Source organism: Podarcis pityusensis, assembly GCF_964106645.2.
Source record: "Podarcis pityusensis genome assembly, chromosome: 3".
Taxonomy (NCBI): domain Eukaryota; kingdom Metazoa; phylum Chordata; class Lepidosauria; order Squamata; family Lacertidae; genus Podarcis; species Podarcis pityusensis.
Window position 1 is genome coordinate 8900777 of NC_138026.1, and position 27999 is coordinate 8928775.

General features: G+C 44.2%; 1 long non-coding RNA gene across 2 annotated transcripts in view; it reads left to right on the forward strand.

Annotated features, from left to right (window-relative positions):
- Positions 1-24071: 24071 nt before the first annotated feature.
- The window catches only part of LOC308473679, a 147246-nt gene continuing 143318 nt past the window's right edge, over positions 24072-27999 (forward strand). For both annotated transcript variants that reach the window (XR_013984186.1, XR_013984187.1), the window contains exons 1-2: positions 24072-25257; positions 27455-27858. This is a non-coding gene — a long non-coding RNA (uncharacterized lncRNA). The remainder of the gene's footprint in view (positions 25258-27454; positions 27859-27999) is intronic.

Here is a 27999-nt window from a genome sequence, read left to right on the forward strand (position 1 = left end):
TTATCTACTTGCACTTTGACGTGCTTTCGAACTGCTAGGTGGGCAGGAGCAGGGACCGAACAACGGGAGCTCACCCCGTTGCGGGGATTCGAACCGCCGACCTTCTGATTGGCAAATCCTAGGCTCTGTGGTTTAACTCACAGCGCCACCCGATTCCCTTAGAATTGTTCTTTACCACTGGCCAAATTCAGCATCTGTTGTGACACATTTGAGGCTCTGCTGCTGAACTCTGTATCACTGCTGCCTCTTCTCCTGATCTTTATTTGGCTCTATTTCCATGGCAGAGAAGCAAAAATCACTTTAATGACTAGATCCTTGACAGGCTACTCTTTGGAGACATTTCCATTATTGCACATTGTTTTATTATTATTGTTATTCAAGGGCCCCTCCTAAAGGTGTGTTGGCACAGCAGCTGTCTACCAGCTCCATCTGGTACGCAGGCTGAGACCCTATCTGCCTGCGGACTGCCTCACCAGAGTGGTGCATGCTCTGGTTATCTCCTGCTTGGACTACTGCAATGCGCTCTACGTGGGGCTACCTTTGAAGGTGACTCGGAAACTGCAATTAATCCAGAGTGCGGCAGCTAGACTGGTGGCTAGGAGCAGCTGCCAAGTCCATATAACACCGGTCCTGAGAGACCTGCATTGGCTCCCAGTAGTTTCTGAGCACAATTCAAAGTTTTGGTGTTGACCTTTAAAGCCCTTTAAAGCCCTTTAAAGCCCAGTATTCCTGAAGCAGCGTCTCCATCCCCATCGTTCAGCCCGGACACTGAGGTCCAGCTCCAAGGGCCTTCTGGCAGTTCCCTCACGGCAAGAAGTGAGGTTACAGAGAACCAGGCAGAGGGCCTTCTCAGTAGTGGCGCCCGCCCTGTGGAACACCCTCCCATCAGATGTCAAGGAGGTAACCAAGTATCTGACTTTTAGAAGACATCTGAAGGCAGCCCTGTTTAGGGAAGTTTTTAATGTTTGATGTTTTATTGCATTTTTAACATTCTGTTGGGAGCCGCCCAGAATGGCTGGGGAAACCCAGCCAGATGAATGGCGTATAACTCCAGCCAAAGCCGGGCTCAGGGCAGCTTACAAGCAATAATAAAAACAAGTTGAATGAATACAACTTAAAAACAAGATTAAAATACAACATTAAAATATTGAAACAGTAAAATATTAAAATGTTAAAATGCAGCCTCATCACAGGAGGAGAAAGGAAAAAGAAAGAGCGGGGGGGGGGGGAATCAAATTGGCTCCAAGCCAAAGGCCAGGCGGAACAACTCTGTCTTACAGGCCCTGCGGAAAGAAATCAGATCCTGCAGGGCCCTGGTCTCATGAGGCAGAGCGTTCCACCAGGCTGAAGCCAGTGTTGAAAAGGCCCTGGCTCTGGTTGAAGCTAATCTAACTTCCTTAGGGTCCAGAACCACTAGGGTGTTGCTATTTATGGATCTTAAGGTCCTCCGCAGGGCATACCGGGAGAGGCGCTCCCATAGGTACGAGGGTCCTAGGCTGTTAAGAGGAAGGCGTGTTTGGCAAATCCTCACCATGAGCAACTCCTGCCCAGAAATCTATGTCCCCACTGTGGAAGGACGTGTGGATCCAGAATTGCCCTCCACAGTCACTTATGGACTCACTGTTAAGACAGTGTTCATGGAAGACAATCTTACTTGACTATGAGTAAAGAAGAAGAAGAAGAAGAAGAAGAAGAAGAAGAAGAAGAAGAAGAAGAGGCAGCACCTGATATTGTGTGGATACATTTTTCATGGCTGAACTATTTCCCTGGAAGGAAACCTCTTCCTCCTGACCAGTGTTGTGTTCCACCCACCCTGCATTTCTTACAATCAGGACATCCTGGTGAGAATCCACCAGCTCCATCATTGTAAATATGTCGTTGTTTCCCTGAATAGTTATCCCTGTGGAATAAAATTATGCCACCGTACTATTACCAGCTTCCAAACAATGCTTGTTGTGTATATAGAAAGGCAGATTTTCTTGCGTCAGATTCTCTGGCCATGAAATATTGTGCCCGCCTTTGCTTTTGTGAAAAACCAAACAGACGTGGTGAAATGAATCAAAACATTGCGGAGCCGGGGGAAGAAAAAATAAAATAAAATAAAGACTGGATGGATTAATGCAACAATGGGACAGAACGTTGAAATATTCCAGTTCTCAGAAGGAATGAAAGAAGGTTGCAGCGTTCCCTAACCCCCTGACAGAGGTCTCTTACCTTTTAAAAATGGCACAAGAAGCAGGAATTAAACAGGAATACCCTCCCCCCCAAGTAGCTCCTCTTGAATGTCTACATCACTACCAGACATTAAATGCATAAGGCTTTTCCACTGGTGTTAGGGGAAGAGAATCCCATAGAAATGGAGATAAGAAGTCTTGTGACTGAAAACTTTAAAGGAGGTGTGTGTGTGTGTGTGAGAGAGAGAGAGAGAGAGAGAGAGAGAGAGAGAATATTAAAAAGACCCACTTTCCCACAATTATGTCACCATGCTGAATTAACATTTCCTAAAATAGTGAGGCTCAAAAGATCACGATTATTACCAGGTTGAATCTGACTAGCATTTCATCCATTTTGTCCAGCACTCTTTCCAATGGAAGCACTTCCATGAACCTGTATACATCCAATAGACCAGCCTTCCCCAACTTGGTGCCATCCAGATGTTGTGCTCTCCAGATGTTGTTGGACTCCAACACCTGTAGCCTTATTGGAGTTCACCGATTGGGTCTGCGTTGCTCCGGGACAGGAGGAAGGAAGTCAAATGATACCGAGGTGGATTCCAAGAAAGAGTTTATTCTGCTCTCCAGATAGCAGAAGGCACCTGCGTGGTGAGTCCACAGCAAGTCCAAAGAAATGAGAAGTTTCATGCAGTATATATATCCTCCAGGCACCCGCTCCCTCCTTCCCTAGGAACCCAACCACGTCAGCCTATGTACGCAGGTTGACATCACATATATTCCTGCTCTGGTATTCTCAACCATAAAAGGATCTTCCTTCCTGTACTTCTGACCATAAAAGGATCTTCCTCTTCCTACTCTTATCTTGGAGGAAGAGGTCATCATCTCCGAGAACGCACTCTGGCTTTGTTCCCGGACTTAGGTCTGTGCGTCAGGGTTGTGGTAAGATAAGACCTAGAGTGTCATCTCTGTTCTACTTTAGAGTGGACAAGGCCAGCCTTATCACAGACTGATAAAGGAGAGAGCCTTGTTTATGCAGCTGTGTTCTTGTTATGCATTTGCTCAACAGCTCATAGAATCATAGAGTTGGAAGAGACCACAAGGGCCATCGAGTCCAACCCCCTGCCAAGCAGGAAACACCATCAGAGCACTCCTGACATATGGTTGTCAAGCCTCTGCTTAAAGACCTCCAAAGAAGGAGACTCCACCACACTCCTTGGCAGCAAATTCCAATGTCGAACAGTTCTTACTGTCAGGAAGTTCTTCCTAATGTTTAGGTGGAATCTTCTTTCTTGTAGTTTGGATCCATTGCTCCGTGTCCGCTTCTCTGGAGCAGCAGAAAACAACCTTTCTCCCTCCTCTATGTGACATCCGTTTATATATTTGAACATGGCTATCATATCACCCCTTAACCTCCTCTTCTCCAGGCTAAACATGCCCACCTCCCTTAGCCGTTCCTCATAAGGCATCGTTTCCAGGCCTTTGACCATTTTGGTTGCCCTCCTCTGGACACGTTCCAGTTTGTCAGTGTCCTTCTTGAACTGTGGTGCCCAGAACTGGACACAGTACTCCAGGTGAGGTCTGACCAGAGCAGAATACAGTGGCACTATTACTTCCCTTGATCTAGATGCTATACTCCTGTTGATGAGGCCCAGAATTGCATTGGCTTTTTTAGCTGCCGCGTCACACTTTTGGCTCATGTCAAGTTTGTGGTCAACCAAGACGTCTAGATCCTTTTCACATGTACTGCTCTAAAGCCAGGTGTCCCCCATCTTGTATTTGTGCCTCTCATTTTTTTTGCCCAAGTGCAATACTTTACATTTCTCCCTGTTAAAATTCATCTTGTTTGTTTTTGCCCAGTTCTCTAATCTGTCAAGGTCGTTTTGAAGTGTGATCCTGTCCTCTGGGATGTTAGCCACCCCTCCCAGTTTGGTGTCATCTGCAAATTTGATCAGGATGCCCTTGAGTCCATCATCCAAGTCGTTGATAAAGATGTTGAATAAGACCGGCCCCAAGACAGAACCCTGTGGCACCCCACTAGTCACTCTTCTCCAGGATGAAGAGGAACCATTGATGAGCACCCTTTGGGTTCGTTCAGTCAGCCAGTTACAAATCCACTGAGTGGTAGCATAGTCAAGACCGCATTTTACCAGCTTCTTTACAAGAATATCATGGGGCACCTTGTCAAATGCCTTGCTGAAATCAAGGTAGGCTACATCCACTGCATTCCCTTCATCTACCAGGTTTGTAATTCTGTCAAAAAACGAGATCAGGTTAGTCTGACATGACTTATTTTTCAGAAATCCATGCTGACTATTGGTGATCACAGCATTCCTTTCTAGGTGCTCACAGACTGTTTGCTTAATGATCTGCTCCAGAATCTTCCCTGGTATTGATGTCAGACTGACTGGGCGGTAATTATTTGGGTCCTCTCTTTCCCCCTTTTTGAAAATAGGGGCAACATTTGCCCTCCTCCAGTCTGCTGGGACTTTGCCTGTTCTCCAGGAATTCTCAAAGATGACTGCCAGTGGTTCTGAGATCACATCTGCCAGTTCTTTTAATACTCTTGGATGCAGTTCATCTGGTCCTGGAGACTTGAATACATCTAAACTAGCCAAGTATTCTTGTACTATCTCCTTAGTTATTCTGGGCTGTGTTTCCTCTGCTGAATCATTTGCTCCAAATTCTTCAGGTCGGGCATTGTTTTCTTTATCGGAGAAGACTGAGGCAAAGAAGGCATTGAGGAGTTCAGCCCTTTCTGTGTCCCCTGTTTGCATTTCACCATCTTCTCCTCTGAGTGACCCCACTGTTTCTTTGTTCTTCCTTTTGCTACGAACATACCCATAAAAGCCTTTTTTGTTGCTTTTAACCTCTCTAGCAAGCCTGAGTTCATTCTGTGCTCAAGTTAAAGCATTTTAGAAATGCTAAGAAGAAAAGGGGGGGTGAGTCAGTTTTAAACTGACTGCTCAGAAACCCATTCCTTCACACCCACCATCCCTGACCATTGGCCATCCTGACTAAGGCTGATGGGAGTCCGCCACATCTGAAGGACTCAGGATAGGGAAGGATACACTAGACTATTTGCTACTTATATTTGGTTATTACCATATTTATATGGTCAGCCATCAACACATATTCCTTGGGAGACGGATAGGGCAAAGTATAAAATACAGTATTAAAATACAAGGTAATAACGGGAAGCATCCACAAAAACAATGAAATGTAGCACAAAATTTTCATTCATTTGGGGCTGTGTATTAAAGTTAAAAGTTTAAGGTGCATAAAATGCAATGTTTGTGAAGTTAAAACATATGTGTAGGTCCACATACAGCAAAGAAGTTTGCATTAAGCATGAGGTTCTACTCTAAGTGAAAGCGGCAGGCTGGGTTCTTTCCACTTCAGAGGGGTTTTGGCTACCTGGCGACTCAGCAGGAAGTTGAAACCTGAGAAGATCAGCATCTCTGTGTTGTGGGAAGCCACCTCAGTGTTGGGGGGAGAAGGAGCTTCCAGCATAATGGAGTCTCTGTCTGGGATCAGAGAGAGAAGTTCCTGGACTGTACGGTACCTAAAGGACTGAAAGGACCGAACCATGTTGCCTGCTACATGAGTGCAATGTGGTACTTTGTACTTTTGTTCATTGTAACATTTATATGTAACTAGTTTTAAGTGTCTTCTGCAGTAAAGCTTTGAAACTCATTCTTGGGGTGGGAAGCTCATTTATTTCCACCCAAGGTCCAGATCAGGGATTCTGCTGAACAACTCTAACAGGGAGCAAAGGGAAATGCAATAACTTAACCGCTCAGGCAAATGAAGCACTGCTTACACAAGGAGAACCCAAGTTTTATCTGTTGAAAAGACTAGTAGTTTGAAAGTCTTGAGTGAATGAAACCATCATCCCCTACTGCATTCAGTACAAGAACAGGTGGGATATTTCAGACAGAGGAGGACGAAAGTGATTTAAGAGGTGCAACAATTCTGTTCAGAGGCTCGTGTTTCAGGCTTTGGGGAATTGGCTTCCTCCCGCATGACAGTAAATAAGATCAAACGAAAGGAACATCTTACCATTTAGATTCTTTTTTTTTTTTTTTTAAATAATGTTTATTACTTTTATAGATTACAAAAAGAGAAAAAAGAAGATAAAAAAAACAGAAAAAAGACAAAGAAGGAAAACAAAAAGAAAAAAACAATACAATACATAAACAATGCAAAACACAACCTAAACTCAAAAACTAAACACGTTAAACTAAACTAAACAAACCCCACTAAACTAAACAAACCCCACTCCCTAACCTTAGCCCTAAATAAAACAAAACAAAAACAATTTAAGAAAAAAAACAAGAAAAAAAAACATACATCCTCTCTTTTCCGTACTCTATCTTTCATTCCCTTGTTTCCTCGACCTCCTCTCACCTCCCTTTTTGTATTCCACTTCATTTAATTGTTTCAGCAAATCCTTTCCATCTTTCTCCATTTTCTATCATATTATAAATAACGTATTTTTTAACCTTATTTTCCATTTAAACTAAAATACTTATATATACTTATCTCCTTATAACATTTCTGCTAAGCCCATAAAAAATCATTCCACCATTTTTCTATCACTCATTAGTTTTACCATAAGTCTATATATAAACTTTAAATTTTCCAATCTTCTTCCACCATCTCCTCTCCCTGGTTTCGGATTCTGCCAGTCCTTTCCGTCAATTCCATAAAGTCCATCAACCTGGTGATCTTATGTCTGAGGCTCTTAACTCTTTTCCAGGTCCCTTCTGCAGATCGTCTTCATTTTCTTTAATGCTAAAAAGCAAATCTCAGGGAAACTCCAACCTGTCAATCCTTTTCTTCCTTCTGAACAGATCAGCCAAATTTCCATAGTTAAAGCTACTGTCCATAAAGTATTTCAGGGCATATTTCAAGATTCCTCCAAGTCCAAAGGCCCCCAAAACTTCAATCTCCTCCAAGCCCGAGTCCATGTCCCAAAAGTCAATTAATCCCTGCATAGAGGGATCTTTCCAACTTTCCTTCTTTCGTCCAAGCTGGGGTCCATTCCTCAGAGTCTGACTTTTCCCAGATTCAATCCTAGAAGGCCTCAACTTATAGTCCTCAATTTGCTTCTGTGAAGCCACAGATCTCACTTGTACTACTTCATGTTCAACTTTATATTCAACAACAGCAACATTCTCCTTCTCCTCCTTCTCCTCCACCGTTTGTCCTGCCAAAATGGATTCCTGTACCAAGTCCTGAATTATTTCTGTGTTGATGTTCGCTTTTTGACTCAAATTAGTCACTTTCTGTTCCAAATTATCAACTTTAAAAGTCATGTCATCCACCTTCTTGTGAAGCTGTCCCAGCGAACAGCTTATCTTACATAAAACAGTCACAATGGCCTCTCCTGTCAACATTTTTAAATAGTCCAAGGTCGCTCTCTGGTTCTCAAACTCCTTATCTGCAGCTGGAAATCCCCCAGTTACAGTCCTGTTACAGTTTCAAAAGCTCCCTCTAGAGGGAAACAGTCTCCACTTGTATCAGTTCTTTCAAGCACAACTTCAAACATTAAAGATAAAATTTCAGTTACTTTTCCTCTTTTTTAAACGCAGAGAAGGACAATGGAAACAGTATCTTGCTCTTATTTAGCTAGCTGTCAAATCCATTCTGTCAATTGCACTCTCTCCAAACGTCATCTGGCAGCCCGTTTCCCAGGTTCAGAGCAGTGGTAATTTGATTTTTCACTCTCTCCTGCAGGCTCACTAGATCCAAGATTTCCCCCTCTTCTCCTGCTTCCAAGGGGGGTTTTGTATTTTAAACCGATGGAAATTTAATCCTTTGCCAAAAGCTTTCAAAGACTTTAACTTGTAACGTCTTTGCTTCAGTCTATTTACAAAAACGGGAGGCGGACTTCCTGTTTATGACCTCCCGCTTCAGTGCCAAATTAAAATATTTAAAAATCCAATTTTCCGATTTACTCACGAGTAGTTGTTTATAATCCAATTTTCCACAGGAAAATGTCAGCGCTCTCCGGCAACAGCAATGCGGCTTCACTCCGTGAAAAAAGCAGTCGATTCAAAGCACCGCGCCATTCACCCCACGTCGCTCCGGATCCCCGAAACCGGGTTTCCCCGCGAGTAGGGGAGGCACAAAAGGTGCCAGCCGAATCCCATGTCCACAGGCTTCTCCCGCCTGTAGTTTTTAATGGGTCTCCGCCTCGCAGCAGCGTTCCAGACCCTAATTCTCACGAAGCGGATTCCTCCTGGTCAGAGGAAATCCGCCATTGCCGGAGGCGCTAACCCGGAAGTCCTTACCATTTAGATTCTTTAATCATCACAGTGAGAGAAAAAAGAACACATCTCCCTAGAAATGGTGGCGCTCCCAATTAAGGTACACTCCCCACTCTGTCCCTATTAATCTACTTCATTGCTATGTCTTGGAATCTGAGCTTGTACCGTCTGTGCTTTCTGTTCTGACACTTTCTGAGCTCTCCATCTCCTTGGGGAAGGGTGTGTGTGTGAATGATGTCCAGAAACTCTGAATCTGTTAGCTCTCTCTCTCTCTTCTAGTGTTTCTTCTGCTAGCTGTTCCTCATCCAGTATTTCCCAGCTTCTGCCTTCTGAACTATGCCCCTCAGCAAACCACGGTTCCAAATCTATACTGTCCTCCTGCTCCTGGGAAGATTCAGGATCGGGGGAGGGGGTGGCTCCCACCATTCTCCCTCAGTGCAGCCCTCCTCAGCACAATCCCTGACTGTCGGGATTCACAGAATGCTGAGTGAGATAGTAAGTCTGCAGGCTTGAGTTTGCTAGCTGGTGCAACTGGCTGATGCAATACTTTCTATGGAAGTGCTGGGTCAGAAAGACTCAGCAGTAATGTGCTGTCAATTGATTGGCTGTCAGCGGTTTAAAAGGGGAACCTGTCCAGCATTAATGGGGTGGTGTAGAAGAGTGTGGTCAGAGAGAGAGAGATAGAAAGGTCTTCCTATTTGCCTTAAGGTGCAGCCAGGTACAGTGGTACCTCGGGTTACATACGCTTCAGGTTACATACGCTTCAGGTTACAGACTCCGCTAACCCAGAAATAGTACCTTGGGTTAAGAACTTTGCTTCAGGATGAGAACAGAAATTGTGCTCCAGTGGCGCGGCAGCAGCAGGAGGCCCCATTAGCTAAAGTGGTGCTTCAGGTTAAGAACAGTTTCAGATTAAGAACGGACCTCTGGAACAAATTAAGTACTTAACCCGAGGTACCACTATACTCTGTTTGACTGTATGAACTGCTCGTGTATTATAGCCTGTAGATTATTGTATATATTTGTATATATATAGCTCACAATAAATATACTGTACTGCACTGAAGAACCTGGAACTCTGAGCATTTCTGCTAAAGTGCCGCAGAGAATTTGCGACACTGACATCATGCTTGGATAAACCCAAGATTCAAATAGTTAAAAAGCAAGCAGTGTACTCATTCATTATGGTTATTTATATGATGCTTCTTTAAATGTAGATGCGGCTTAGAGTCGTGTGAGGGGTTGTGCTGCGCTTGCTAGCCCCATGGCCGCCATTTTGTCACAGTTGCCTTCTGCCACATGTCTGAAGTGGGGAACCCGCTCTGTACATGTAGGCTCATGTGGGTTAGAGCCATGTCTGCAAAGGGTGTCTACATGTACAGCGGTACCTCGGGTTACATATGCTTCAGGTTACATACGCTTCAGGTTACAGACTCCGCTAACCCAGAAATAGTGCTTCAGGTTAAGAACTTTGCTTCAGGGTGAGAATAGAAATCATGCTCCGGCGGCGCAGCAGCAGCAGGAGGCCCCATTAGCTAAAGTGGTGCTTCAGGTTAAGAACAGTTTCAGGTTAAGTACGGACCTCCGGAACAAATTAAGTACTTAACCCGAGGTACCACTGTACACAGCAGCTCCCTGTTTCAGATCTCCACTCCCAGCACATGGGTGATGGAGGGGAGAGCTATCATGGGCTGGGCCCTCTTTCCCCCTCCTGCAACTGAGGTGTAGTGGATGGAGCTTGTGACTTGCACAAAAGTATCTAGAAGAAAGTTCAGCACTGGATTCCTCCTCCCATGAGCCCCCGGTTCCTCTTCAAAGCAATCAGCATGGCTTCTGGTTTCCTGCACCTGCCATTCAGCTGAAAGTCATCACAGAAACCAAGGGAGATAACTTTTTATATAGGTCAAATCAATTAAAAAGCTGCTTCTTCCCATTTGGTTAATCCAAGCAGCCATTTAATTGGGGGTCCCAGTGTGTCCAATGTAAATGCACGGTTGGTTTTATTGAAGTACCTGTAGACTTGTGACTTGATTTATTCTTTCTTCTTCTCTCCTCAGTGCATTGACTTCCCTGCTTCCTGCTGATGCGATCTTTCACCACGATTGCCAAATGCAGTCTCCTCTATGTCCTAATTATCAGGGTCTTCACATGAAGCAGAAACAAGAAAATTCTCTGGGCTATTTTAAGGTATAAGGAAGACTCTAATACTGCCAAGGTGGCGAATCCACAGGAAGCTGTGGCAGCTCAGAAAGAGCTACGTCTCTTTTGCAGCTGCTTGCTTAATGCAAGGTCTTTGTCTGCGGCACACATTCAAAGGAGATCTCTCTGCTTTCTCAAGAGGCTCCTTGGGGCTTCTCTGAAACTCACATTCTTTTGAGAACAAACTATGACCTTCATAACCTTGGACAAAAACGCTATCTCATTCATCTGCCTCCAACTTTCTAAATGTAGACGTCAAATGTCTTCAGTCTTCTGCTCTCAGTAATGGAGAGATCCTTTTATGGTGCTCAGCCTCTCCTGGGTTTAACTTTAGAGAGTTCAAACTCATACCATGCCTTAGTGGTTTGTGGGTGGATGTGACTACAAGCCTTTCGTATGCCTCCATTGTTTCTGTAATTCAGCATGTTGTCAACCATCCACTATTTTTGTGGTCCTCCCCAACTGTGCCCTGAACTATCCTGTTCTCCACCTACTCTGGCTCTACTTAAATCTTGTCTTCTGGTCCAGAGTGTTGCAACCCGGCTCCACGTGTGTCTACAGAACTGGTAGTGATAGAAACAAATAAATTCAGGAATTGCAAATGATTATTAAGGCTGAGTCACGTCCCAGCTGGGGGAGTCCTCATGATAGGAGGCCCAAGAAGCCCCAACTGTACACAAAGTCCTGGCCAGGCTCCACCTAGGGATGAGGAGATGGGATCCTGCAAAGAGCCTGAAGAGGGGCCATCCATGCTACTGACAACAAGGTCAAATGTGTCCCAAGTCTTCCAAGATAAAGGCAGTGCCTTAAACAGCAGACAGAAACCTGCTCCATCAGAGAAGTGTCAAGGACCAACCAGGAGTAAAGTCTCCTCAGAGGTAAGACCATCCTCTCAATGGGACCTCTGGAAAGAAGGGTGTTGCCAGGAGTCGGCCAGAGATGCCAGCTTGTGAAGGCGATTGCGGGGGCCAATGGCACGTATATGATGTGACATTGTGATGTCACAGGTCTGACGTAAGGAAGTTGGGAGGGGCTGGGGGCGGAGCTGAACTCAATGGCCTCCTCTTGGCACTGCCACCAGTCAGTGGGAATGAACATGCAGGTGCCCAGACTGTCCATTCAGCTTTGCCCAAGATTATCCATTTTTGCAAGGTCCGTATAGTTAAAGCTATGGTTTTCCCAGTAGTGATGAATGGAAGTGAGAGCTGGACCATAAAGAAGGCTGATCGCCGAAGAATTGATGCCTTTGAATTATGGTGCTGGAGGAGACTCTTGAGAGTCCCATGGACTGCAAGAAGATCAGACCTATCCATTCTGAAGGAAATCAGCCCTGAGTGCTCACTGGAAGGACAGATCCTGAAGCTGAGACTCCAATACTTTGGCCACCTCATGAAAAGAGAAGACTCCCTGGAAAAGACCCTGATGTTGGGAAAGATGGAGGGCACAAGGAGAAGGGGATGACAGAGGACGAGATGGTGGGACAGTGTTCTTGAAGCTACCAGCATGAGTTTGACAAAACTGCGGAGGCAGTGGAAGACAGGCAGGCCTGGCGTGCTCTGGTCCATGGGGTCACAAAGAGTCGGACACGACTAAACGACTAAACAACAACAACCCATTTTTGCAAAGGATCAGGTTGCCAGACACTCATTGAGTGCCTGAAAGTGTGAAAGCAGCAAGGATCCGAATCTGTCTTAATTTTTCCAGGTAAATTAACAGGGCTTACATGGTAATGAGCCTGTGTCCTGTGGCTACCTCTCCCAGGGAAAACCCTGCAAATTATAATATTAGTGTTCATATATTCAAGCAAATGAAATTCTACCCACTCCAAAAGAAAATCCCTAAAGGAAGGCAGGAAACTAACTAGGCTAGTTTTAAAACGGAGAGAGGTGATAGCCCTGGTTGCATCTGTTCATGACAGCAAATCATGTTTTAATGATCTTGTTCACACAGGAAAGCTATAAGCACTGGTTCCTGCATGGATCACTGCTTGTGGGAATAGTATCAAGCTATCTGTATTTGCAAGGCCTCCACTGAAATGATTTCATTGGCTGGTGTCCTGGTTTGGAACATGTTTGAATGAGACTCCTTTTTTCCACTAAAAGAGATTGAAGCAGGAGTGTGTGTGTGTGTTTGTGGAAGTTCTGTTAATGGAAAATTGGGGATAGTGCGGCAATAATAGTCCTTCTTCCATATGTTACCTTCAATTAATATTGGTTCATTACTTTTATACCTCTCCAAAACAACAACAACAAACCCCAAGGCGGTTAATAATCAAATCCACAATAGAAAACATCCAGCTCATTTTTTTTTTAAGCAACATCACATATCCTCCAACATTTCTCTGATGGAAATAGGGATGTCCTATTCCATAATAACAATGATAATTGTTATTATTTATTCCCTGCCCATCTGACTGGGTTGCCCTGGCCATTCTGGGTGGCTTCCAACACAAATAAAAACGTAAAACATTTTTAAAAATTCCATATACAGGGCTGCCTTCACATGTCTTCTTAAGGTTGAATAGTAACTTATCTCCTTGGCTTGCGGGGGTTGCAGAACTCCATACCCTCCAACATTTCTTTGATGAAAATAGGGATGTCTTAAGGAAAGTGGGACACCCAGGATCAAATTAGAAACTGGGACGACTTCTGTAAATCTGGGACTGTCCCTGGAAAATAGGGGTGCTTGGAGGGTCTGACATGACTGCTCACCTTCTGGGGTGGGCGACGTTGCGATCCCTTGTAGCGTTCCTGCTAGGGGGCGGGGGGTTGACACCCCCTCTGTGCCAGCCCCAGCTGCGTCACCTCCGCCCAGCCAATCCATGTCGGCAGGGGGTGTGGTCACGGGTAATTTAAACCGTGGTGTGGCCAGGGGCTTCCCTCTCTTGCCTCCCCGCCTGATCTCCCTACCCTCCCACTCTCTTTTTAAGCTTTGGTTTGACATGACCTTGCTATGGACAAACGTCAGCCGCTTTGTCGTTGGGGCCAGGTTGGAATTTTTCCAACTGGCGAATTGGCACCAGCCATTTGGTTTTTGCCTACCTACAACTTTGTAAGGTTAGGCATTGGGTAAGCCTTTGTTTAGGGACACGGGTGGCACTGGGGGTTAAACCACAGGGCCTAGGACTTGCCAATCAGAAGGTCAGCGATTCTAATCCCCGCGACGGGGTGAGCTCTTGGTCCCTGCTCCTGCCAATCTAGCAGTTCGAAAGCACGTCAAAGTGCAAGTAGATAAATAGGTACCACTCCGGAGGGAAGGTAAACGGTGTTTCCGTGCACTGCTCTATTTCACCAGAAGCGGCTTAGTCATGCTGGCCGCAAGCTGTACGCTGGCTCCCTCGGCCAGTAAAGCAAGATGAGCACCGCAACCCCAGAGTCGGCCATGACTGGACCTAATGGTCAGGGGTCCCTTTACCTTTACCTTTATGTCTTTGTTTAATGGAGGGGAGGTTGTAGCCTCTGCCTGCCCCTCCTCAATAAGGGCATCCTGTTAAAGGGATTTGGGCGTGTGGATCCTGTCCAAAGCCCAGGCGTGGGCTAGGGCCATGCCATTATTCCAAGGGGTACCCCTTGGGGTGCCCCTATTTGATGTATGTCATAGGGGTTTACCCTTAGCTGGACTCCCTGCAGACGGGTGGGAGTTGAGATATAGCCTGGTTTCACCCAATGCCTAAGCCAAACCGCTCACATCTGTAGCCAATAAAGTTGTAGCCTGTTTTAGCCCATAATCCAAAATACTCGGGTTGGTGTGCTTATTAATCAGTGGGGAGCTACAGGGCATGGGGCCTTGGGACGCAACAGTGTAAAAAACATAAACAACTCAATAACAGCAGGTGAAAAGTGTAACCAGTAAGAAAACATAACTGAAAGTAAAAATGCAGATGGAAACAGAAGCAGAGACAAACAAATCAACTTGTAGGCCAAATGCCCATTTAAATAAATAGGGGTTTGTCTGGTGGAAGAGGGCCATTCGGCAGATGGTAATGCGACTCTCCAAAGTCTTGACACAGCCACTGAGACGCCATAGAATCAGATGGAATGAGATTTTGAAACCCACATCCTTTCATGTGGAACAAGATTTTTCAACTGCTGCTTAGAATCAAAAGGGTTGGTTGCCTATAAACTGTTGTTGCTGTTTAGTCGTTTAGTCGTGTCCGACTCTTTGTGACCCCATGGACCAGAGCATGCCAGGCACTCCTGTCTTCCAAGCACGATTCAAAGTGTTGGTGCTGACCTTTAAAGCCCTAAACGGCCTCGGTCCTGTATACCTGAAGGAGCGTCTCCACCCCCATCGTTCAGCCCGGACACTGAGATCCAGCGCCGAGGGCCTTCTGGCGGTTCCCTCATTGCGAGAAGTGAGGCTACAGGGAACCAGACAGAGGGCCTTCTCGGTAGTGGCGCCCGCCCTGTGGAACGCCCTCCCATCAGATGTCAAAGAGATAAGATGTCTTCTGAATGTCAGGTAATTAAGGCAGCCCTGTTCAGGGAAGTTTTTAATATGTAACGCTGTACTGTTTTTAACACTGATTGGGAGCCGCCCAGAGTGGCTGGGGAAACTCAGCCAGATGGGCGGGGTATAAATAATAAATTATTATTATTATTATTATTATTATTATTATTATTATTATTACACTGCCTCCCAGTTTGGTCAAACTCATGCTAGTAGCTTCCAGAACACTGTCCAACCATCTCATCGTCTGTCGTCCCCTTCTCCTTGTGCCCTCCATCTTTCCCAGCATCAGGGTCTTTTCCAGGGAGCCTTCTCTTCTCATGAGGTGGCCAAAATATTGGAGTCTCAGCTTCAGGATCTGTCCTTCCAGTGAGCACTCAGGGCTGACTTCCTTCAGAATGGAGAGGTTTGATCTTCTTGCAGTCCATGGGACTCTCAAGAGTCTCCTCCAGCACCAGAACCATAACTACTCTGCCCAAATGGATGGCCATGCTCTCCCACAATATCAACATAGGAAGCTGCCTTAAACTGAGTGTGTTGTCTTTATTGGCTGGCATTAGCTCTCCAGAATATCTCCCAGTGCTTGCTGGAGATCCTGGGGATATGATCTAGGCCCTTCTACATGCAAAGCAGAGGCTCTGCCACTAATCTGTGGTCCTTTCCCCAACCAAGTGGACTGGGAACGTCCAGCAGGTTTAAATATACTGTCCACCTGGGTGCCAGCACAGGGAACAGCTCTTCACTGATACCATCTCCACATTCATGCATTCTAAGCATATGAAATTTAAGCCACCTGGGACAATAAGTGGCGGATGTTATCATGCAACCCCAATGCAAATTTGCAGTTGAACTGTTCCTTGCACTTTAAGCTATGTTTGTGCCTTGATTGTTTGCTATATTCTTTTTTCTTTTCTTTTTTTACAACTAGAAAAGTGATCTTGCTCTGAGGATTGGTGTGTGTGTGTGTGGAAAGTAAAAAAAACAACAACCCAAACTGAAGAATGTTGACAAATTAAATATTGATCTGGTTCTGCATGCTGAGAAAAACAACAAAACGAAAAACCCAAAGCGAAAGAAAAAGACGGAGAGTGCAATGATTCATTTGCTAGTGTGCTGGAGGTGATGCCAGAAGCATTAATGAGTTTAACTGTTTGAGTGGTCCACTTGGGGTGCTGTCAGATAAAAAAATGCCTCGAGAGCCTTGGGATAGAATTGGACTCGAGAGGAGCCCATCCCTTATGGTTGACACATGAACGGCAGTCTCCCTTGAGCTGAATTATACAGGCCAGAGTCAGATGTTATATATGGGGACAGGGAAGAAGGATTTGATGGTCCAACGTGTTCTGAGATGAACGTCTTATCATTCCCTGAACAGGAGCTTAGTCTGATTATGCTGGAGGCATGCTCATGGCATAGACTGAAACTATGATCCCTATGCTTTTGAATTGTGGTGCTGGAGGAGACTCTTGAGAGTCCCATGGACTGCAAGAAGATCAAACCTATCCATTCTTAAGGAAATCAGCTCTGAGTGTTCACTGGAAGGACAGGTCCTGAAGCTGAGGCTCCAATACTTTGGCCACCTCATGAGAAGACTCCCTGAAAAAGACCCTGATGTTGGGAAAGATGGAGGGCACAAGGAGAAGGGGATGACAGAGGATGAGATGGTTGGACAGTGTTCTCGAAGCTACCAGCATGAGTTTGACCAAACTGCGGGAGGCAGTGGAAGACAGAAGTGCCTGGCGTGCTCTGGTCCAGGGGGTCATGAAGAGTCGGACATGACTAAACGATTAAACAACAACAACAATGATCCCTAACAGCATTTAGAACACAGGAAGCTGCCTTATATTGACTCAAACCATTGGCCCATCTTGCTCAGTAATGCCTACATGGATGACCAGCAGTTCCCCAGGGTTTCAGGTACGGGTCTTTGTGATTCAAGGACCCGCCACCCACTTGTGAATAAGAAAGACACATGGACATGGTATATTAGGTTAATGGGCTAAAAAAGGCCACAGCTTTATTGATTACAGCATATGAGAGGTATTGGCTTAGGCACTGGATAAAACAACAGAGCGTGACTCCACCCCCTCAGGGAGGGTGAGTCTATCAAGGGTTAACCACCAGTGGGAGGAGCCTGTTGATGCAAATACAACTGAAAGCTCCCCCTGATGTCACCGGGGGTAGTGCCATGGCCCTAGCCACCAGCAAGGGCGTCGGACAGGATCCACGACCGCTGGATTCCTTTACTGGAATACCCATAAAGAGGAGGGGTAGGTGATAGCCACACCCTGCCCTCCAATCCACAAACATATTCCAATACCTAACTGCCAATACTAAAAGTTGTGATGATTTGCTATGAGGTAGGCAAAAAACCAAGTGGCCGGTGCCAATTTGCCAGCTGGATAAAAATTCCTACCAGGCCCCTTGGACAACCAAGGCGTCCAACCATAGGTCCATAGCAATGTCAAGAACCAAGCAATGAACTAAAGGGAGGGTGCGTGGGTGATCCGACAAAAACCAGCAGCAGAATGAATGGGAAGCGCTGCCGCGGCTGCGTTTGGGCGGCTAAACTCCGCCCCCAAGCCTCAACCTGATTGGTTGGCTGCCTGGGGGCGTGGCATGGCACCGAAACGCCCCCTGCCAAGGCGTGAAACAGCTCCCACTCACAACTCCTCCCCTCTGTAAGGAGGAGAGGCTTTCCTGTCACAGAAGCATGCTGATAAGTAATCAAACTGTTCAAAGTTGGATATTCATTAGCAAAAATACAATCCCCACAGACCTGGCTGAGTGTCAGTTCTAATGAGCACAGCAGCTCATCCCCAGTGATCTTACTCCATGAATACCAGCTGCCGAGACTGAAGGTCTGCACCTCCTTGCAACCAAGTTCCCTCCTCTCCAGGGCTTTCCCCAAGCAATCAGAGACTGAGATTGCATGCAGCCTGCTGCCTCCCTCCTTGCCTGCTTTAGCTTCTGCCTCCGATTCTGAACTTATTTCTGCCACAGACTCTCCCAGCTCACTAAGCCCTGTTGCCTCCTCATCTTCTGACACCTCTCCCCCATCTTTTCTTTCTTCTTCCTCTGCCCATTCATCATTGTCCCACCACCACTCCTCTTCCCTTGGTGGTTCCTTAGCTGGTTCCTCCCACCACTCCTCTGCATCCAACCAATCCATGATCCTTCCCAACCCTACCAGGAGATGCTGAGGATTGAGCCTGGGACTGTATGCATGCAAAGCAGATGTTCTACCATTGAGCTACCACCCTTCCCTAAAAGGGAACATAGGAAGCTGCCTTCTGCTGAGTCAGACTGGTGGTCCAGTGGTCCACACTGATTAGTAGTGGCACTCCAGGGTTTTAGGCAGAAGCATTTGCCAGCCATATCTGTCAGGAGCTCGTCCGACACTTGAGTAGGACCCTGGCAGAGACACATGCCCGACTGGCATGTTCTCTCCCTCCTGGTCGATCATTCGGGAGCTTTTCAAAAGCTTTCTTTCTTTTTTTGTTGGGGATTGTAGGGAAAGACCTGCCAAAAAAAGTTGAAAAACATCTTCATGTATGTGACAACAGCCGCGAGAGTTCTGGTAGCACAAGGATGGAAGACTGAAGAAACCCCAACTAAAGAATCATGGCAAGAAAAATGGATGGACTATGCAGAACTGGCAAAACTGACAAGTATAACTGTGACTTTAAGGATGAATGGGAACCCTTTACAAAGTATCTGAAGACGCAACAAAGCAAACTGGACTCCTTGGCAGGTTTTGAATAAACATTCACAAACTTTTTATTGATAATAATCAGCTAAATAGTTTGAGGATTTTTACAACTTTGTAACATGCAGAAAACAGCATTCTTAGAGAAACCAAAGACTGGAACTGAGGGAAGTCGGGGGTGGGGTGGAGGTGGGTGGGTGGGTTTTGTGTGGGAGGGGGGAGGGAGGAAAAATGGGGGGGGGAAACAAGGGTGATATGTTTTTGGATAATATGTATTGTTATAATTTTGAATAAAAAACAAACAAAACAAAACAAAACAAAAACCCCCACAAAAGCTTTCTTCAGCCCGAACATCACAGCGACCGATGCCAACTGACACCGGCACACTTAGGGATCCGCAGAGTCTTTGCAGCTTGCGTGACAGACCTCAGCAACTCAGCATTTTGGCTAATCTACTTTATTTACATATAAACACACACGGAGCACTGCAACATGGCTCCCTCTCTCTCTAGCATCAGACAGCAAAGAGAAAAAGAACAAAGGACAATAGTCCCACTTCAGAGAACACAGTAACACAAACATCCTGTCTCCATCACTTCCCACTCTGTGGAGTTAAAACATACACCGTCATGTGATAGACAACAATCCCATGACTGCAATCATGGAGCAGGAATTCTAACTGCAATCATGGAGCAGGAATTCTGAGACCTTCTGCATGTAATACCTGAGCCATGGTCCTTTATTCTACCGTGGGGCTGCTTCACACAAGGTATTTTCTTTTGGAAAAATCCCGTTTAGAGTCACAAAATAGATCCTTGCATTAACCTCACCCAAGGCCAGTTTACACCAGTGTACAAACACAGGTGAAAGATAGGCAGACGGATACAAACACACAATTTATATCTGCAAAATATATCTTCGTTCTTCTCCAACATGTGGTATTTAAATTTATATTTATTTTTGAAAGTACAAAATGCACATTGAAAATATATTTTTTGATTTGTGTTTTGAACTGAGGACAGCATTGGAGCATTTGAAGAAAGGCACTAAATGATGGTTTCCCCACTCCACTTTTGCAAGGAGAAAAAGGAAAAAGAAAGAAAAAGAATATATAAAACATTTTGAAAGGCAGAGGAAAAACAATGTGACAGTAAAATTATAATAATAATAATGATGATAATAATGAAGAATAATAATGATTACAGAACTAGATAACATATATGTAAATGGATGAACTTATTGTTTCCCTCAAATATACATTGATTCATGTGTTGTTATGGTTTCAATAAATACAGTCCAAATATCATTACATTTGTCCATACATAATCGTTGTCTAAAAGTGATCCGTTCATCGGTTGCAAGGGTTGCCATGTCATCTATTCATTGATCAAAAGAGGTCATATTTTTGTCCTTCCAATGTATCAGTATCAATCTGTTTTGCAGATGTAAGGGCACAGAGAATCCATTTACAGTGACCCTTCCCATTTCTTTTCTGAGTATAATTTGCAGTTCTTCGTGTGCCAGATGTCTGCTGCAGAAGGTCAGTTAAACACCCAGTTGTTCCCAAAACTCAGCCTCCTTCCCTTGCTGTAAAACGCTCATCTTGCCATATACACTGGCTGAAATAAAGTGTTGCTGATTGTCTGGATGTTACTGTAGACAGCAGGGCAATGACACAGCATGGGGAGCCTGTCAGTTTGTTCACAGGCTTATTATCATCTATGTGTGCTTGCCAGAACCTCTCCAGACACGGGTAGAATCTCAATTCTGCCTTTCACAGATTTCGCTTCTATTGATGTGGCATTTAAAAACAAAGCAAGTCCGCTCCACTTCATGTGGGGAGGAGTTGCGGTGGACTGTGTGGACACCCACTCTCCTCTGGGGGCGGGGGACGAAGTTCCGCATTGCCCGGGGGATCCCAGCCGCGTCAGCGACCAGCCAGCCAATCCGCTGGCTAGTGGGGTCGTGGCCGGGACCATTTAAGAAGAGGCACGAGTCGGAGGGCTTCCTCTTGGCTCACTTCCTCATTCTCCCTCCCTCCCTCCCTCCCTATTTTGCAGGCTTTTCTTCATTGGCCTTGCTATGGACCTCGGTTGGTCGCCATTAAGGGTCCTGGTAGGAATTCTTTCACTTGACAAAATTGGCATGGGCCATTTGGTTTTCACCTACCTCATAGCAACCATTACAACTTTGTAAGGTTTTGCGGTTAGGCATTGTTTGACCTTATGATGGGGGAGGGGAGGTGTGGCCATCACCTGCCCCTCCAAGCTTAAGGGTATTCCATTAAAGGAATCCAGGGGTGTGGATCTTGTCCAAAGCCCAGGGCAGGGCTAGGACCATGACACGACCCCATCGGGAACCCAGGGGGAGCTCGAGTTGGTTTGCATCGACGGGGCTCCCCCTTCTGGTGGTTTACCCTTACTGGACTCCCTGCGCAATGGGCAGGAGTCAGATATAGTCGGGTCCATTCAATGCCTAAGCCAATACCGCTCACATTCTGTAATCAATAAAGTTGAGGCCAAAATTTGCCCAATAACATTAACCTAATATCTGTGTCCTGGTGTGTTTTAGTCTTCAACAAGGGGGTGGTTGCGGGGTCTAGACATGCAAAATGAAAAACAGGATGCAATGAATCTGGGATGTATTTGATGCTGCTTCCTGCCCAAGCCCCATTTAAATGAATGGGATAGGTGCCCTTAACCCAAGTTTTGAGCAGTGGGCCGTGTGGACAGGAGATGTCACAGCTGGTTTTCTCCATGAAATCTGCCCCAAGGTGCCTTCTTTAAGGCTAGCTGCCTCCATGACAGATACAGGAAAATGATTGTGCTGTGATTATCTGAAGGAGCGTCTCCACCCCCATCGTTCTACCCAGACACTGAGGTCCAGCACCGAGGGCCTTCTGGTGGTTCCCTCACTGCGAGAAGCCAAGTTACAGGGAACCCGGCAGAGGGCCTTCTCGGTAGTGGCGCCCTCCCTGTGGAATGCCCTCCCACCAGATGTCAAAGAGAACAACAACTACCAGACTTTTAGAAGACATCTGAAGGCAGCCCTGTTTGGGGAAGCTTTTAGTGTTTAATATATTGCAGTATTTTAATATTTTTTTGGAAGCCGCCCAGAGTGGCTGGGGAAACCCAGCCAGATGGGCGGGGTATAAATAATAAATTATTATTATTACTATTATTAACCTGAGTCACTGTGGCTTATGTAATTGGAAGACTACCAAGACAATGTTATGTATATATATAAATAAATAAATTTGGATGATATGCAAAGTAGCAGAGTAGCTTACAACTAGGAAGCTAAATAACTCAGTTAACATGACTGCTAAAAATGTGAATTTATTTAAGGATAATTATGAAAAATGTTGGATTGAAGTGAAAAAGGATCTAGAGATATGGACAAATTTGAAGTTATCATTGTTAGGCCGAATTGCTGTGATAAAAATGAATGTGCTGCCAAGGATGTTGTTTTTGTTTCAAACATTGCAAATTTTGGATAAGATGGACTGTTTCAAGAAGTGGCAGAAAGGTAGTTCTAGATTTGTTTGGCAGGGCAAGAAGCCTCGAATAAAATATAAGATACTAACTGATGCCAAAGAAAGAGGTGGATTTGCCCTGCCAGACCTTAAACTCTATTATGAATCAGCTGCTTTTTGCTGGCTGAGAGAATGGCTGCTTCTTGAAAATACTGACGTGTTGGATTTAGAAGGTTTTAATAATGTATTTGGTTGGCATGCATACTTGTGGTACGATAAGGTAAAAGTACATAAAGCGTTTAAAAATCATATTGTTAGAAAAGCATTGTTTAATGTCTGGATAAGATATAAGGATTTGTTAGAAAAGAAAACCCCGAGATGGCTGTCACCAATGGAAGCGAAGGCACAGAAAAAACTCAATATGGAGGCCAAATGGCCGAAATATTGGGAAATTCTGGAACAAGATGGAGACAGATTAAAATTGCAGAGTTTTGAAAAATTGAAAAACAGAGTGCGAGATTGGCTCTATTATTATCAAATAATGGAGGCATACAATCTGGACAAAAAAGTTGGTTTCCAGGTGGAAAAATCAAAATTGGAAAGAGAATTGTTAGATCCAAAAATTAAGAATTTGTCAAGAACGTATAACTTGCTGTTGAAATGGAACACTCAGGATGATAGAACTTTTTTTATGTATGCAACAACAGCAGCAAGAATACTCATCGCGAAGTATTGGAAGACACAAGATTTACCCACCCGGGAAGAATGGCAGATGAAGTTGATGGACTATATGGAATTGGCGGAAATGACTGGCAGAATCCAAGACCAGGGAGAAGAGTCGGTGGAAGAAGACTGGAAAAAGTTTAAAGACTATTTACAGAAATACTGTAAAATTAATGAATGTTAGAAAAATGTTGGAATGAAGTTGTATGGCTTTAGTAGAAATGTTATAAGGAATTAAGTATAAATAGATTAATAGAGTATTAAAGGGAAAAATAAGGCTAGAATCTGTTAAGATAATTAAAGGATAGAAAGCAGAGGAAGATGGAAAGGAATTGCTGAAACAATTAACAGAAGTGGAATACAAAAAGGGAGGTGTGAGGAGGTCACTGAAATAAGTGAATGAAAGATAAGATATTGAAATTGATGTTTTTTTAAACTGTTTTTGTTTTGCTTTGTTAGTTTAATGTGTTGTGTAGTGTTTTTGTATTGTATTGTATTGTTCTTTTTTCTTTTTATTTTTGTGTGTGTTCAAATTGTTGGAAAAGTAATAAATATATATATATATATTTAAAAGGAAGCTAAATAACTCTTCTAAGTGATTGAGAGCTTCTTTATAAAGACTATACAATGTCCAGACTCTTTACATTCAAAAGAACCTTACTTTCATAAACATATAACTGAGATGAATATATTTGCAATCCCATGCTCATTCAAACATGGGTACATTCTCACTTGAATTGTAGATTGAAGTCTTCTCGTGTGGCAAGGTCCCAAACCCTCCCAGGAAATGGAATAAAGACGCATGAAACAGTATTTTAGGTTAATGGGTGAAAAAGGCCACAACTTTATTGGTTACAGAATGTGAGTGGTATTGGCTTAGGCATTGTAAACCACACGACTATATATGACTCCTGCCCATCCGCAGGGAGTCTTGGAAGGGTTAACCACCAGTAGGCGGAGCCCTGCTGATGCACATCAACTAGGAACTCCCCCAGGGTCACTGCTAGGGGCGTGCCATGGCCCTAGCCCCCCCGTCTGGGGCTTCAGACAGAGACCATGCCCCCCCCGGATTCCGTTAATGGAATACCCTTGAAATAGGAGCGGTAGGTGATAGCCACTACCTCCCCTCCCCTTCAACCTAATACTCCAATGCCTAACCACCAAACCTTACAAAATTATGACGATTTGCTACGAGGTAGGCGAAAAACCGGTGCCAGTTTGCCAAGTGGGAAAAAATTCCTACCAGGCCCCTAGGACAACCAAGGCGACCAACCGAGGTCCATAGCAAGGTCAAGAAATAAAGAGCCTAACCTAAAGGAGGGAGGGCGGGAGAACTGCCCAAGTAGGGAGAAAAGGGGCGAGTCCTCAGCTGTGGGCAGTTGAAATAGCCTGCGATACGCCCCCAGATCATCTGGATTGGACGGCCTAGGGATGACGTGGCCGAGGACCAACCAATGGCGCAGGGGATAATCCGCCCCATGCGCGTGGGCTAGCTCCCAGCCCGCAACATCATTTCCCCGTGAACGGGAAATGGCTTTACTTGGACTTATAAACAAAACTGTGTTGAGACTTGCATCAGAGTTCTACTTCGTTCAGGCCTTACAGTTTCTTATGAAAGGTCTTTACGTTCATCTTCACAGTATTCCCTTTGTTCCTCACAGAGACATCCTGCACAGGTTTCTCCCTATCAACATTCAGGGATCTTCCTCTGTCTGTTTCACTTCAGACAGATCACACTAACACAACACAGCAGTATCCCGAGAAGCCTCTCTTAGCAGCCGTTTTCCCTCACAAACAGAGAAAAAAGCAGTCAAAAACAACAGTCCCTGGAATAACAGTCACACAGAATGGAATGCCTCTCTCATGTGACTCACAGTCAATCACACAAGAGCTACTGCCAGAGGGGGTGGGAACCCATGTTAAAAGTAGGCAGTTATTTAACATAAGTAATCATTCCCTTTTCAAGAAATTAAATCATTATCCTTAACAGAGAAGTCACTGTGATGCTGGTGTGTGTGTGTGTGTGTGTGTGTGTGTGGAGTAACATGTTTTGATGCAGGACAGTCCAGCTCTCTATGGGTGAGTCATGAGGATCATTTGGTTAGCCTATGTCAAGTCTGTCGCCCACTCTAACATCAGCCTTGTTAATAAGAATCATGAGAGAAACATACCCTTTCTTGAACCAGAGGGAGTTTATAGGGAGCTAATGCTAAATGAACTAAACCATTAATTACCAGTTAGCAGTCAAGAAGTCAGGCAGTTCGTCCTCGATGGGCTAGAGATGTGGGTCACAACATACAATTTGAGGATTGGGAGAATCTATGGAAGGAAGGTCTGGACTTTACGGCGTGTATAACGGTGAAAGAGAATGTCATGAAGATGTTTTACAGGTGGTATATAACACCTGTGAAACTATCGAAAATGTACAAAGTAGACAGCAAATGCTGGAAATGTGAAGGGATGGAGGGCTCCTTTTACCACATGTGGTGGGAGTGTGGGAGAGTGAGAGAATTCTGGGAAAAAGTATACACTGAGTTAAAGAAGGTGTTAAAGTATACGTTTATAAAAAAACCTGAAATCTTCCTGTTAGGGATATTAGGGAATGAAATAAAAAAGAAAGATCATAAATTTGTATATTACGCAGTTACAGCAGCAAGGATAACCCTCGCCAAGAAGTGGAAAAAACAGGAAATGCCAACAATAGAGGAGTGGAGATTAAAGTTACTAGACTACGCGGACTTAGATAGATTGACGGGAAAGATTAGACACCTAAGAGACCAAAAGTTTATCAAGGAATGGGGAAAATACGTAGATTACCTGGAACATATTAGTAAAGGACAAATAACGTTAAGGGGATTCAGAGAAGCACTGTGAAAGACTAAGAGTTATTGTTTAATGAAAATAGAGGAAGAGAAATGTATAATGACAATACAAACTAGGTAATGCGTAATTTTGATTTCTACTACGGAAGATTTACGGACGAGCTGAAGGAAGCCCAGAAAGAGACGACAATGTAAAATTGTAGGTGAAAACTTCTTCTTTTTTTTTTTTTAAAGCAATTTATTGGGTTTTACAATAGAAATAAACATAATAAACAATATAACATTTGTCTTAACATAGTTTCACATTTTCTTTGGACTTCCTCACATCTCCCGCTCCCACTTTCATCGTTATAACATTTTGTCAGCAATTTATCATCTTATTTAGATTCTTATATCCCTTCTATGTTTCATAATCTTATAGTTCTCAAAAGGAGTTAAATTTTCACAGTCTTACTTATTTTCTTAAAAAAACTTCTAAGTTTAGTGGTGCTCAGTTATTTTGGTCTAGCATCTTATTTAGCATTCGCTCAAATTACAATGTTTTTGTAAGTAATTCTTAAATTTCTTCCAATCCTCCTCAATCCTCTCTTCTCCCAGGTCACGAATTCTGCCGGTCATTTCGGCCAGTTCCATGTAGTCTATCAGTTGCATCTGCCATTCTTCCAGTGTGGGTAGATCTTGAGTTTTCCAGTATTTTGCAAGAAGTATCCTTGCTGCTGTTGTTGCATACATAAAAAATGTCTGGTCCTTCCTTACCACCCCTTGGCCGACAATACCCAAAAGGAAAGCCTCTGGTTTCTTAGTGAAGGTATATTTAAATACCTTTTTCAGTTCATTATAAATCATTTCCCAGAACGCCTTCACTTTAGGGCAAGTCCACCAGAGGTGGAAGAACGTTCCCTCACACTCTTTACATTTCCAACACTTATTATCAGACAGGTGGTAAATTTTTGCAAGTTTGACTGGGGTCATATACCATCTATAAATCATTTTCATTACATTTTCTTTCAGAGCGTTACATGCAGTAAATTTCAATCCATTACTCCACAACCTTTCCCAGTCCTCAAACATGATATTATACCCAATGTCCTGTGCCCACCTTATCATAGCCGATTTAACCGTTTCATCTTGTGTATTCCATTTCAACAGCAAGTTATACATCCTTGAAAGTACCTTAATCTTTGGTTCTAACAATTCTGTTTCTAGTTTCGATTTCTCCACCTGGAACCCTAGTTTCTTATCATTTTTAAAAACTTCTTTAATCTGAGCGTAATGTAACCAATCTCGCACTTTGTCTTTCATTTTCTCCAAACTCTGCAATTTCCAGTTATCTCCATCCTTTTCTAGTATTTCCCAATATTTTGGCCATTTAGCCTCCATATTGGGTCTTTTTCGGGCCTTGGCTTCCAGAGGTGAAAGCCACCTTGGTGTTTTATTTTCCAGCAAGTCTTTATATTTTGTCCAGACATTAAGAAAACTTCTTTATTGTGCATATTGTTCATTGGTTTTGTGTTCTGTTGTTGTTTTTCTTTTTCTTTTTGTCTGTTGTATGTGGTTTTTCCTTTTTGTTTTTCTTTTTCTTTGGAAAATCAATAAATATCTATCTGTAAAAAAAAAAAAAAAGAAGTCAGGCAGTTAGTAGACTCTTCCACCCTCCTGCAAGGTTAAAGCTTACTGGGAAATGATATACAATGAATTGAAAAGGATGGCCTCTCTCTCCTTCAGGTGGGTTGGTACCTTGGCCAGTTTCTCTCTTCCTGGGAAGGACATCCGAATGGGGACACATGGATTAGTCAGTATCCTGGCACCAGCATGTGGTCACAATGGCCAATCTCCTTCAAGCAGGTGACATCAGCATGTGGTCACAGTGGCCAGTCCCTCTCCTTCAGGTGAGCAGCATCAGCATGAAGTCACAATGGCTGGGGGCTTTTTCAAGCAAGCAGCAGCAACATGAGGTCACAGTGACCAGTTTCTGTCTTTGAGGCCAGTGGTAACATCATGTGGGGAGTACATTGGTCAACCTTCATCGGAGCAGGTAACAGGGGACACACTGCCCTACTCATGAAGGCAGGCGGAAGCAGGACTGTATGGCTGCTGTAAATTTTATATCCATATGGATATAAAATTTATAGTATGTTATGGTTTAAGAGAAAATTATATGAAATTATATGAAAAT